General features: G+C 37.6%; 1 pseudogene; it reads left to right on the top strand.

The window, feature by feature from the left end:
• The first annotated feature begins 325 nt into the window (after window positions 1–325).
• LOC146867084 (uncharacterized) overlaps window positions 326–15,522 on the top strand; it is a 66,306-nt pseudogene continuing 51,109 nt past the window's right edge.

Raw genomic sequence — 15,522 nt, 5'->3', positions numbered from 1 at the left:
CATGCAACCTGTGTTCCACTGCCTGCGGTGCCTCTTTCAATGGTCCCTGGATGTCCTCCTCTTCAATACCACACGAGTCACCATGGATTACGAAATGCTAATGGGTCCCTTAAAGGCCCATGACCAGGAATGTGCCATGGGTAGGCGCCTGCTGTGCGATCCTTTGCTTGAACCAACGGCAGACTTGAGTACCTGCGCCCGTGCGCAGCACCTCATTACTCATCGAAGTTGATGCTGGTTGCCCTGAAATGCTCCTCAGAGCCTCTGGATATGTGGAACATGTGTGTTCGTTAGATCTCATCAACTGGATGGAAACTTTTTCACAATGGAAGGGACAGACAACATTCTGGAGTTCATGGCATTCCGCTTTTCCTGCAACGTTTTGGTCACTGACAATGACATGTAAATGGATGGCTCTTTGAGCACCTAATCGGCAAAATGCTGTTTTTCAAACAATATACTCTTGAAATTACATATTTTTTGGGGCCTTTTTTGCCAATCTCTCAATTGGACTCCGAAAAAGACGTTTTTCCTCTGTTTAGCTCTGATTTCTGATTCCACATATGGCTAATGCCCTAGCCAAGGGTAGGTTGTCACGTGGCCTATGGGGATATTGTCATTTTTCACTAAGTTAGCATGAGCACTTCGGAGCTTGCCTACTGCTTTTGCACACGTTACTACACATCTTTATTTTTGCAACATTTCAATGACTGCTTTCACATGGGAACTCATGGCTGTGTTCGCTCTCTGTAAGTTCCTGGGATTTTGATTGAACATTATGTGCAAGTTCCAATAACAATGCCCCTTATTATCTTGTTCTGGCCAGACCTTAGCCGTTTGAGAAAACATTCTGATGCAGCTTTTGTCTGGACAGCGTACTTGGGTTTTTTAGTCCGGTACTTAAAGAGGTGAGACACACTTTGAGAGGGCCCTTTCCAGGGAGAAGACCTATGACGTAGATATACCATGTATAAGCTAAAGTATGGGGTTTGGGGAACTTGTAATATAGGGGAAGGAGGTTAGGCCCCATAGTGTTTTTCTCCATTGTCTTTTTATGATGACATCTCCCTTCATGATGTATGGACTCGCTGCTATGCTGACTATATTTGTATTATGCATTTTCCTTCTTGTTGTGGCACGTATACCGCATGTTAGGGCACATTAGTTATAATTAGGCTATTTTGGTTTTAGGTTTAAACCTATAATAACTGATAAAACCCCACTGAAAGAAAAATACCCATCACTGGTGTAATCATATAAACACTGAAAAAACACCTTTGCAACCACAAACTAAGTGCCATTCAAAGGAAGGAAAAGATGAGTGAAAGAGTCATTTTTATTTCGTCCTTAAGGGGCCAGTACAATGTAACTTTGTTATACAAGGTAGTATCAAGAGAGACTGGGCTAACATTATTCTGCTTGAGTTTTGTTGTTTAGGGATGTCACTGAAACATTGTCTCTTCTTCCTTCTGGTCTAAAGATGCAGTGTTTAGATGCATTTGTAGGTGTTATTTAGTTATTTTATAAACTGTAGAGAATAGGGAAATATCCAAATCATATATGAAATTTTGGCTACATTTGACTTCACTGATAGGTAAAATGGCTGGTTTAATTAGAATCGTTCCTAATATGTAGCATCACATTTACCCACAGACAGAGAATGGGTGAAATCCTTTGATACATCTGTCCCCCTTTCTAGTGAGTCAGCATTGATTGTAAGTGAATTGCCAAACACCCCAGTTTTCAAACATTCAATGCAAGATGTAGTGACAGGTATGTGTGAAAAGAATGTTGTCACCAAGCATCTGAGATAGTGGTGAAAACATAACACCAGGCATTTGGTAAACATGGAACAGAGTGTCACTTGGAATGCTGCTGAAAAAAGTTCCTACCAAGTTCAATTAAGATTGGAGTGATATTATTTGTATTTGCTGTGTAATTCAGCTATGTATATGAACATGTTATATGATGGCCTGTCAAAATCAATACCTGAGCTGAAGCGCTTCCCTGTAAGAGATCCTTGTCACTTGCTAGATGGTATGCTGAAAGCATCTTTACAATCTTCAGAGTTAATGAAGAATGCTATTGACTTAGTAGTCCATTCTGGTGCAGTAAAAATGTATTTGTTCCTCATATACCCTGTGCACACACTACCTATACACAGCAAGCAATAATTACAATTAAATTAAAATTCCATAAACACCGGAAAAACACTGTTTCTGTTGTTTTTAATGGCGCAAATAAGTGTAACCACTGATAACCACTGTTTTTTAAGGTATTGAAAAAACTGAATAAACCCCACCAGAATTTACCAAAAATAGAAACTGAAAACAGGAAAGCCTAGTTATAATAAATATTTTAAACTGTTTCGTGTCTCTGTCAGATCTTATTTTGGACAAGTAGAAGAGTGTGAGTGAAAGGGTGTGCCTTGTTGCCACTATTCCTGAGAGATCTGGGAGTGTTGTGTTCTGGGGTGTCTAATGATTTGTTTCTCTGGGAATTGTGTAGGAGAGCAAGTGAGACACTATAGTTAGTCGGTCCTGGGTTTGTGGGTACTAAGGTGGTAGGAAGACCCAAGGTCCCATACTTCCCTGCAACAATGCTAGACCTATCAAACACAGGTATACATCTATTTGTATGTTTCTTTTATATATGATGGCACTAGCAAAAGGCACAGACACATGTCTGGATAGTTTCAGGAATATCGTGAGAGTTACAACAGAGGCATGCTAAAGGTTGCTGCTTTATATTTGGGTATTCCCAGCACTTTAAGTAGTCGCTGAACAGTGAAGATGCAAGAACAAAAAGGGAGGTTGTCTAGTGCGTAATTTGAATTGAGGCGCATCCAGGTGTTTATAGCGTGGCACAATTGGGTTATAGTTGAAGACAGTGTGAGTTTCTCTTAGTTGTGGTGTATGGTGTTCAGTGGGGGAGAGTATGTGGCACTATGATGAGAGCTGCCGAATTTGGAACTGGGGAACCAAGTTCAGCCTTCATGACCAGTGCCTCAGACCTCTCTTCTGAGCGAGCACATTCCCATGCTAGACCTTAGAAGGACCCACAAGACCTTAGAAGCCCTGGTGTCTTAGCACAAGCAGGTAGACACTAGCAGTGGCAAGTGTGAGTTAACCTTGAAGACCTGTTCATCAAAATCCATACTGAAGTTCACCTCCAGTGTTGTGGGCAGCATACGAAGCAGCACACCCTAGAGCACGAGGTCACAGGATCCTTAAGACTAGTCGGCTCAAGGGTAGTGCAACTGGTGTGACCACACCGGGTGCTGAGTTTGGGTGGGGGCGTCAGCAACAATAAAAATGTCATGATAACTCAGGTGATTGATGTTCTTAGAGAGAGAGATTAGAGTTTTGTCTAGTGGAAGTTTTGACTCATAGAAAGGTAGCGCAGAGGGTTAATAGGCCTGCTGTAAAGAACATGTACCATGAAGATTACAAGTGTACATAATGTAAATAGGTGAGTAGGTTACTGCTTTTGTCAGAGAGATTGTTTTGTTACTTGCAGTTTATAAGTTAAAAGCCGAACATAGAACAGTTGTTAGCTATTAACTGTCATATAAGAGTTTCATGCAAACTGCAAGGTATGAATTAGAGTGTTATGTTTTTTTCCCCCCAGTCTTTGATTATGCTAATGTTGCAAAACGTGTTCATTTGGAAATAAATCAATTCTGATTATTAAATAGAACCCTCCAACCATGGTATTATGTTTTAAATGTTGAGTTAGTGTTTCTCAAGATCAATGACTATTAAACTATATTGCTACTAGTATGGTTGTCGTGTGACTCCTACACCTTGTAGTCCTTAGTCATATGTAGGGTTTCCTATGCAGTGATTTACACATGTATAATTCATTGTCTCTGTGTAATGTGTCTGATGTAAAGTGCTCTGACAGCCTACACTAATATGAGTAGGGCTACAAATCAAATTAAAAGCATGTGAGAGAGAGTGGTAATGGAGACTTGAAGGGCAATGTTAAAGGGTGGTAGTGAAGGAATCCATGCCGGAGGTGGTCATAGGGGAGCACCAACAAATATTATTGCACAGGGAGCCACCAGTGCTAAAGCCAGCCCTGCCCTTGAGGCCAGTCCGCCTCACCTATATATTACCTCCATTGGCCTTGTTTCAGAAGGAGTAGCTGCAGCTCACCATGGAATGGCAATGCAGGATTTGCATGCACGCCAAACTAAGTTAGCAAACTTCACAGTCTGTGCTTCATGCACCAGCACTTTTAATATGTGCTGCCTGCTTTGGGGCCACTTGAATTATACAGCAAAGGAGGACAAAATTATGCAGCAGCGTTGACTAAATTATGCAGCAAAAAAATGCTGCAGCGTAATGTAGGATATTTTGTGAAACTTTACTATCTTGACATTTTTACACATGCTAGCAGTCTCTGGAAAGATTTTGCATTATTAGTACCAGTGTAACATACAAATGAAGCAGTGAGAAAGGTGATTAGTCAACCTTTGCAAAGGGCCATCCGCTTCACAGCAACACAATTCCCATTTTTTACTAACTTTGGATCTGTTTGAGCTACAAACTATTTATTAGTTGAAATTATCAGATAATGCAGTAGATTATGTATTATGTGGCAAAAATGGCAGAGCCATAATTATATAGAAAACATTTGCAAACTTGGATATGTTGCTATTCATGTTTGAACTGACCTTGTGGAAAAAGGGTGGAGAAGTGCCAACAGAAACTCCAAGGCTCGGAGCAAATGGCTTGTGCTTTTACTTTTAAGAATATTTGGGACATTCTGTGATTGGAAACATATCCTATTTTGTGAATGTATTTTAATGTCAGTAACTCACATTATAGCTTAAATAATCATGTGTATCCATCGGTTGAATTAAATAACATAAAAAACTGTTAACTGGTCAGTGAAATGCCAAACAAATACGTAAAATTCGAATATTTTGTGCATTCTTGCCACACCTCTGACTCGGCCCACTAATCTTATCCTCAGGTTGTTCCCGCCCTCTGATTCTCCACTGACAGTTCCCCTACTTTTTTTCCCCACTACGACCACTGGATGAGACTTACAACAGAGACATGCGAAGGGTTGCTGCTTTATATTTGGCTAGGCCCAACACTCAGAGTAGTCGCTGAATAGTGAAGCTGCGAGATAAAAGTCAGGTTTAAGACGTGGTGGCAGAGGGATTAGTCATTAGGCTATTTTGTATGAGTCCTTAGAAAGGTATCATTGGAGTATGCCGTATAAACTTAAGGTGGTTGCTTGGAATAGGAAGTGCAGTTTGTCATGGTCTGCATGGTCTTGTGACTGAGGTATGTGTCTACTTGCAAACGTATTTTGGTATGTGTTATGCATCTGAACATGCTATACGTTTGTAGTACAGGTATACTACTATTTGTATGATGCGTCCACTAAAAGGTAGAGACGCTTACATGCATGTTTTCAAGAATATGGTGAGATTTACAAGAGTAACAAAGATTGCTATTTTGAATTTATGGAGTTCTCTTGCTTCTTTCTGCACTTCTCTGGATTCTTTCTGCATCCTTCTTGTCTGTTTCTGCACCTCTCTAAGTACTTTATGCACTTCTTTTGTTTCTTTTGGCACCTCTTTTGCTTCTTTGTGCAGCTCTCTTTTCCCTCTGCAGCTGTTTTGCCTCTTTCTACACCTCTGTTATGTGTTTGGGTACTTGTCTTCCATCTTTATGCACCTCACTTTCCTTTCTGTGCATCTCTTTTTTCTTTATGCACTTCTCTTGCTTCTTTGTGTACCTCTGTTGCTTCTTTCTGCACTTGGCTTCTCGTTCTGCACCTTTCTTGGTTCTTTTGACACTCATCTTGTCTCTTTTTGCATGCATGTTGTCTGTTTCTGCATCCCTCTTCTCTCTTTCTGCACTTCTCTTGCCTCTTTGAGTATCTCTTTCCTCTTTGTGCAGCTGTCTTCCTTCTTTTTGAACCCCTCTTGTCTTTTTGTGTATCCGTGTTCCCTGTTTTGCACATTTCTTGCCTGTTTCTGCATCTCTCTTGTCTTTTGTGCATCCGTTACTGTCTCTTTGTGCACCTGTGTTGCCTCTTTTTGTATTTCTCACATTTTTTTGTACCTGTGTTCCTCTTTGAGTATTTCTTCTTGGCATTTCTAAACATTTTTTTCTTTCCCTCCCTTACTTTCTCAATAGCACCTTTTTTCCTCTTTCTTCAGTTCTCCTGCTTGTTTCTATAGTTTTTTTTATTTGTAATAAAGAGGATAGCAATGTAATTGTAAGTAATTGTTTACTAGTTAATATGATAATTGATGTGTTATTAATTTTAAATTGTTAATTCATGTAACAAATTATTAAAACTGTTCTTTGTTTTTTAGAAAAATCACAAATTGAAGATGGCAAGACTACATGAAAAGAGAAGACAACAAAAAAAAACAAATCTACTTAAACAAAAGTAAGAAGAGTGGATTAGAAAAAGACAAACATTTTACCAAGGATAAAGTCTGTTCTGGTAAGAGCACTAAACAGTTTTTTAACACAGTTACATAGAAATTAAAGCAAGAGAATAAAAATGAAAGAAAAAAGGAAAGTTTTACAAGAAAGCTGAAGGAGAACAACCTATATTATGGTAAGAAAACAACACATGCTTCAACAAGAGAAAAGCAATTTAAAGAGATACGCACACAAATGTTTTGAGGTAGTGTAATTAAAAATGTATTAAAACTTTGTAAGAAGTATAAAAAAAAGATCAGCAAGACATTGAAAGTGTAGTAGATACTGCTTTTAAATTGAAACATAAATTATTTATATTAATGTTGAAGAGAATGAGAACATTGTCTAAAACAATGGTGTTTATGAAGTAGAAAAGCAAAAGAAAAACTCTTCCACAACTGAGCCTTTCTTTAATGAAGAAAGCTATTTTCAACAGAACACATTAGTGCATGCAGTTGATACTAGTGGTCGATGCTATGAGATATAGATGGGTGTGCCATTCCTAAAGAAAAAATGGATGTTAGGTGTGTGGAAGAAGTAATAGCTCAAGAAGTTCAATGAAAGCGTATGCAAGGTCCTGTATATAAGTGGGATTGTAGCAGTATTTGCAGTATTCGACAGGAATCTATTGACATATTGCAAACCTTTTTACGAGAGTATGCAAAAAAGTCTTAAACAGAAGATTAAGATGTTACAAGGACTAGATCCATGTAAGTAAAGAAAATATAGTATGTTGCAGGGTCAATCTCTGGCTTGTCTTCCAAGAAAAGTGTTTAAAAGTACTTTTTATCATTTAAGAATGTTAGTAGTACACCACTCAGAAATGCGGTAGGTAGTAAGGAGAATTTACTATGTAAAAACTCCTGCATTATGTTTAACTGGAATGAACACAGCTCTGCATGGTTAAGCTTCAGATGTACAAAAAGTTTGTGATGATAAACAGTTTTGTTTTTTTGTTTCACAAGAGGAGTGTGGAGAAAGTGAGAGTTTGATAAGTGTAGATGTTGAACAACATGCAAAAGACATTAGTATTTATGAGTTTGCTGCAGAAATTACAAAGTTTAAGACAGATACATGTGAAAAACCAAACTATGTTTTTTTTTGTCGACGTACTTATTATAGAAGTCAAACTAAGAATGTAGATTTATATTTAAAAAGTGAAAAGGAAAACAATAATAAGTGGCAGCAACCTGGTGCTTATTTGTTGGTAGATGGTCAGTTTGAGTTGGCTACTGATCAAGTTATTTGTAAATACTGTTACAAGAAATTAGAAAAAAACAAACTGCCTACTAGAGCAGTACATTACAAGTTAGAGTTGGTAGCTCTTCCTCCAGAACTGGCAGATTTGAATGTATATGAGTCCATTCTTATTCAATCTGTGCACCCATGTCAGGCTATAGTTCGTATGGAGCCTAAAACATGTAAGCTGCCTCCAACAGATTTTCAAAGAGGTCTGAAAGGAAGAGTTGTGTACTTACCTTTGGATTTTAAGACAAATATTGAAACTGTTGGTGTAGACAAAGATGAAAATGAGCCAGTAGTTATTCTAGTTAATTGTGTACAAACAAAGAGTCGAAAAATATGGCAAGAGTGTGTAGATGTTAATAAACTTCAAAAGGCTACATTATATCTGGTACAGAATAATATTTATTATAAGAATGTAAATGTTGATGAAGAGGTAATATGCTTAGAAGATAAAACAGAAATTTCAAGTGGCAAAATAGAAAAAGTGGACAAGTCTAGGAGTGAAGAGATTTATGAACGTGCTATACATCCTCTACATTCAAAAGAAGTGACAGGGAACAGTATTGAATTATTTCAAAGGAAGGAAGCAAAGGGGAACTCCCATGAGTGTATGGGAAAAAAGTTTAGAAGCTTGTTGTTGTCCACAGCTGTTCCTCACTGGAGAAGGTGGACGATTTGATGAGCGAGCTATACGGATTCCAGTTTCAGAATACCACTCAAGATTGTACTTTGAAGATCCAAGATTTCGACATTGCATTCTATATATATATTTCATCTTCTGTTTGAAAGTGATTTGTCTGCACTTTCATATGCAGTGAACCACATATTAAAAACAGGAGCTCATCTTCAACATGTTTCTGCAAAAGAATTCATGGACAAAGTTCAACGAATAGATGAAAATTTAGAATCGCAGTTAATTAATTTGATGGCTTGTCAATGTGGTACCAAAGAATATTGGTTTGGTCGCCACGCTGAACTTAAATGCATGTTAAGAAACTTAGGTACATCTTCATAGCTTGTAACACTTAGTTGTGCTGAATATGCGGGGGAATATTTACTTGAATTTCTACGATAAGCAAATTTAAATTTAAAAAATATTGAATTGAAGACACCTGGAGAGCTATGTTTCTTGGATCCTGTAAATGCCTGCAGGTATTTTAACCATAGGTTTCAAAGTATGATGTCATTTTTCCGCATTAAAAATATTCCTCCACGTGGAGAAGTTACTGATTTCTTTTGCTGAAAAGAGTACCAAGCTAGAGGTGCTCCTCACATGCACATGCTATTATGGATAAAGAATGCTCCAAAATTTGGAAGTGATACTGATGAAAGTGTTTGTCTTTACACGAACAATAGAAAAGGTGTAGAAAAAAGCTTGAGATAACAAGTTTTACGGTTTCAAAGTCATCGATGTGGAAAATACTGTTGACGAAAACACAATTACAAAGGGAAATTTTATACAAAATATAATTTTGGATTCTCTCGTCCAATAATTTCTAAAGGAAGAGTAATCGGGGAACAAAACTGGTACTACATCCTTTATATGAATCCCGGGGTATCCATGATAGCCTCAATTGGGGCTTAATATTGAAAATACTATCAACTATTCCGGATTTAGCATGTATTAAAACATCTGATCCACTGTCGGTCCAGTTTAAACAAATACAACCATTCACTTGTGAGTCCACTATTACAACTTGGACCACTAATGAAATTGTGAATACATTTTGATTATCCACGAATCTAGAGACATTGGCACCTAAGGTAGAAAAGGAGGGAATAAAGGTGGAAAGTAATAAGCCAAATCCAGTACTTAGAAGAGCGACAATTCCATCAGCTACCCAGACTTGCAGTACAAGCTTGCAGATTACCAATTTGCAATCAGGGAGCCAAATCTGTGAGTGGTGGCCAAAAAATTATGTGCCAATAGAAGATTGGTCCTGGTTAACAGCTACCCTTGCGAATGTGCATAGAGGAGATGGAAATTGAAAGCTTTTAGCTACAGATGATAATGTTGTGCAATTACGAATATGTTCTTGGATCGTCCATGGGTTGTCTCATTTATTGTCTGACCCTGAAACAATATTATTTTTAAATACTTTTACAATTTTACTACTACAAGAAACATGGAGTGAACAAATGACCCCCTTGCTTGGATTTAATGAGTGTAGTGTCCAGGCAGTACGATCAAATAAAATGGGCCTTGCAAAGTGTTTGCTCTCATGCTACATAGTGAGCGATTTAAACTTAATAGTGGAAGTGGTTGATCTTGAACTGGCTACTGCGTCTGGTGTCATACAACACCAAATTTAGTCTAATCATACTAAATATATATTTAATTGCTAAGAAAAATAAAACCATGCAGCTGTATGTTCTACAAGATATGCTAGGCTCATTGATAATCAAGCACGCTGAAGATGGCCTTTTAGTTTCTAGTAGTTTTAATCTTCATCTGATTTCACTTCATTTAGTAAAAGGTAAGATTAAGGGAACTGCAAAATAATGCTATGATATAATGTCCCAGGCGGGCTTTAGTTTGTTAAAAGAAAAATCTGGGCTGACCCCGTCATTCAAAAATTCGAACCAAGGATCAATAATTGATTATACGTTTATTTCAGACAATTTAAAAACAAAAGTTTCTGAATATGCAGTGATACCCGGGCTCGAAAGTGATCATAATCCTCAGAAAGTGGCTTTTTAATTCATTAGTGAAGTGGAATCCCAGATGTTAAGAACCTCCCAAAGTGGTCCACTCCTCATACAATCTGAAGAGGTTAGTTTGGCACATGGATAAAGTAGAAGAAATTATAAAAGCCGTTAAAAAATGAATAAAAGAAGAAGATCAGTGTGATCCAGGGATGTCAATATGATTGATTGCAATGATGCCCACTTGGATTTCAAACCTAGATTGCCTTATGCCTTATTGCCTTGAAGCCAAAGTTTTGAATACATCATTCGGCCTATTGGGAAAATGTGAACAGGAAGTAGACAGCACTGTAAACAATTAGTGTTTCTAATTATTGTTTGGAATATTATTTGCGCTAATTGATATTGCACTTGGAAAATTGTGGTTAAAAGGAAATAGTTTATATATTTGTTGTGTATATTGTACCAGATGTAAATGAGAGTCTGCATTTTGGCAAATGTATTTGACGTAAATAATAGAGTTAATGTAGATGAAGGAAGTAATTAACAAAGAGTACATAGAAAAAACACATAGCTACACATATTGAAAATGATGATCTATGCTGACGTGTTTTCTTTCTACGATCAATTTGATTTTTTTTTCTCGCTGTTCAATGATGATACTACTTTGAGATCACTGTGTATGGTGAAGTTAAGTGGAATCTGAGAACAGCAGAAAAGGGAACCTAAAAATGTTATACAATTGTAAATTTATGTTCTTAAAACAGTTTTTATGCTGTTTAGGACAATACTACTCTGAAATACGTTTACTGAGTAATATATGTAAATTACTTAAAAGGTAAGAATACATAAAATATTATGGTGATAACTTGAAAAAAATGTTTAAAGTTTGTTTATATGTTATTTGTTTCTAAAATAAATAATAATGATCCTTTCCACTATTTGTAAACTATCATCATGTTGCCGATGTAATCCTTCACGCGAACACGACCTGTGCTCTCACCTATTCTCTGTAGTATAACTCTTGCACTAATAGGATAACCCAGGCATTATCCTTACATTCTTCCTTTCATACAGGCCAATCCATGCACTCATCCAATCACCCAGGTACTAGCCTGTACTCATACAATCACTCAGACACTACTGTTGCATTCAACCATTCTCTCAGGTACTACATATGCACTCATGTAATCAGCCAGGCAGTACTTTTGCATTGAAACATTCACTCAGGCACTACCCATGCACTCATCCATTGTCTCAGGCCCTACCCATGCACTTATCCAATGACCCAGCAATTACTCTTACAGTCATGCTTTTACTCACGCACTACCCATGCACTCATACAGTTAAGGAGAAACTACCTATACATACATGCAATCAATCAAGCATTACCTACGCAATCCTACAGTCACCCAGGCACTAGTCTTGCACTCAACCATTCACGCAGGCACTACCCTTGCACTCAGCCATTCCCTCAAGGACTATCCATGCACTCATCCAATGACTCAGGCATTACTCTTGCAGTCTTTGTTTTACTGAGGCACCACCTATGCACTGACTGATCTAAGCACACTGTCATTACCTTTCCACTCTTAAATTCACTCAGGCACTACCCATGCACTCATCCAGTCACCCAGGCAGCACCCCTGCAGTTATGCAGTCACCGAGGCACTGCACGTTCAGTCAAGCAATCACACAGGCACTCTTGCTGCACTCAAGCATTCATGCAGGCACTACCCTTGCACTCATCCATTCACTCATGCACTACCTATGCACTCATCCAATGACTGAGGCATTACTCTTGCACTGATACTTTCACTCAGGTACTTTTCATACGCTCATCCAATCACCCAGGCATATCCCTGCACTTATGCAATCAACTCTAACATTGATCATACACACATTCATACAAGCAATCAGTTTCACTACATACAATTTTTCTATTTTGAACCAGTTTAGATGGTTCCATTAAAACCTTTTTTTATTTTTTGGGAACAATTTTTGTTTTGTATTTTCTTATTTTTTTGTATTTTATTGGGGTGTTTTTCATTTTTTATAAACAAAAAATAAAAGTTAGAGTCCAACTCTGCTGTTTCTTTTCAAAGAAGAAACACGAGTACAATAAAAATGTTACTTTGGTGAGCTCCAAGGAGAGTTTTGATAGCGTCTATGGAGAGCTCTCCAACACACAGAGGCATCAAACAATTTCTCCAGTGGATGCCAGCATCTGCCAACTCCGGAACAATGTGGTGTATTTAAAACAACCCCTGCAGATGTTGATGGTTGTGTTCCATCATCATTGGCTGCTTCTTCCCAACTTCGGCACTCCACCTCTCGTGCAAGACGAACAGGGTGTATCAAGATGGTTTTTCATGGAAGAAGTACCACATGAGTATATCTTTTCAGATCCTCACAACAGGACTTTGTGGCAAATTGTACATATCACCTTAGGTGAGTTCACTTTCTTTTCCTCTTCAGGTACAGTGAAGAAAGCCCACACAATGCTTTCCCTCCTCTTCTTCACTGGCTACTCCACTTCTTCCATCTCTTCCTTCTGCTCTTCAGGGAATGCTTATGCCATTTTTTGGGGGGAAAATTGAAAAACACCCCAAAAAATACAAAATTAATAGAGAGTACAAAACAGGTAGTCTTCAAGCCAGACATACCCAAAATGAAAGGACTGTAAGAGGTCTTGGCTCCACCCATCAGCAAAATGAAAACCTCTTTAATCAATAAGAATCTTTCTTTATATGTGACATGACGTTGCGTAGGGGTCGCACATCCATCGCGGGTACGTTGCGCACCTGTCACGCATATGTTGCACACCCATACAATGTACTAAATGTAATATAAAACTGAAAACTACTATTAGGATATTGTGTTTCAAAGTATTTGAATGAAAAGTGTTTATGCAAAACAGATGTTTACACTTGAAACATTCATATTTCATACTTTTGTATATTTCGCCAGAGTCGTGTGCCCTACGCGATCCGGGAGATATGTGACGGCAGAATTCGCGACCCCTACATGTCCGCTGCACGATGGTGCCATGTACATAAAACTGTGCTTCAAACATCTTAAATATATTGCACAGGAACACTAATACTCATTTTTAGGATTGATTAATAAACCTCTTAGTTAAAAAAAAATATTATTTCATTGTAATTATGTATTTTAGGGTTAGGGGTTATATTTGTGTAACGGATTTGCACACGCAACACATAGATCTGTGTCCGCTAAGCGATATCGTCACGTCCACAAAAATCAAATTGATAACTTCTTTATTGCAATTTTATGTACTCAGTAATAAAACTCTACGTGAAAAAATATAAATTAATTCATTCTAAGTATGTTTTTTAGAGTGATATTCGTATAACGCATCCATGCACCTGCCGTGTAGGGTAGCGTATGGTATGCGACAATTTTTTTAAATTACAAAAAAATAATATATATATATATATAATATATGTATATAGAGAAGATAGTTATTATAAGAAAAGAAAAAACAAGTTTCATACTATTAAAAGCAATCATACAAAATTACATTTAGCAAAAAAAACTTTAACTAATGTGCTAAACATTTTTTTTTAAATTCTTTTTGAATTCAAAATTCTGGTATATAATATCACACTGTCGAAAATTACGCACAAGAAAACAATGTTAATTCAAATAAATAACATTATGACTCTTTGATCAGCTATGTTATACATATTTTTTAAACTTATTATTATCTTAAAATGTTATAGAAATACTTTAAAAAGATAGACAAGAAATAAAAAACTTACAAACATATTTTCATTAATAAAATGATCTAAAAAACCTTAGATATTCATTAAAAAAAATGGGTTTCAGGATCGTTATAGTTAGGAATTAGCATTTAAAAAACCTTAGAAATTCATTGAAAAAACCATAGGCTTCAGGGACGTTATAGTTAGGTTGACATTTCACCCGTACAAACCCAGAGAAATTCAGCCGCTATACTTAGCTGAGCTAACTATAACTCACAGCCCCGCAATGCACTGCTGATGACATCACATATTACATTACTCATGACATGGTCAGTGACATCACTGATGACATCTCAAATGACATCACTAATGACATCATCCACCTAATATCTGATGCACCTCTTCACACCCTAATATAACTTTTGATACACCCACTCTAAAATACAGACTATCATTTGTGAAACCATAGACACACCAATACCAGTTAGTGCATACCCACTCATTGATTCATGGGTGTACACACATCCACTCACTCACCCATACAGTCACTCATTCACGCAGCCACTCATCTATACAGCCACTGATATATGCACTCATACACCCATACAGACACTCACACACTGCCACACACCCATAGAGTTACTCACACCTAGTCAGTCATCCAAAGAATCAATCACACTGCCATTTACTCACCTATACAGTTATACACACACCACCTCACTTATTCATACAGATAGTAACACATACTCACTCTCTTCTACAATCACTGACACAAGCACACACTCATCCATACAGCCTCTCTCAGAATCACTAACTCTCACATATAGTCTCTTATATACTTTCACATATATAGTTACTCACACATATACCACTGAGACATACATTCACTCACCAACATAGCCAAACGCACACTTACTCATTCATACAGCCTCTCAGAGATGCACAAATGAACCCATAAGCCCAGTGAATCACCCACTCACACATCCATGCAGGGAGCAAAATGCCCCCTCCACCCACCCACACAGATACTCAGGCACCCATACAGGTGCTCAGACAACTAATCATTAACCCAAATAGACACTCGTGTAGCTGCTCACCAACCCATGCAGCCACTTATATATCAACTGACAGACTGATACAGACATTTACACAGATTAGTCAATCATCCTTGCATTCACTTAGACACATTTAATCACTCACTTATACAGTCAGTCACACACCCACTAAATCATCCATCCCAACACTCATACACCCACTCATTCTTCAATACACCTTTGCGTGTATATATATATAACATTCCTAAACTTTTTAGAAACACTCAGTCACTGGATGATGTCATTAGTGATTTCATTTGAGATGTCATCAGTGATGTCACTGACCATGTCATGAGTGATGTAATATGTGATCAGCAGTGCATTGCGGGGGCGCGAGTCATAGTTAGC

Source organism: Triturus cristatus, chromosome 1_2, assembly GCF_964204655.1.
Source record: "Triturus cristatus chromosome 1_2, aTriCri1.1, whole genome shotgun sequence".
Taxonomy (NCBI): Eukaryota; Metazoa; Chordata; class Amphibia; order Caudata; family Salamandridae; genus Triturus; species Triturus cristatus.
The sequence above is the reverse complement of the archived record's forward strand: the minus strand, read 5'-3'. Positions and strand labels throughout refer to the sequence as shown.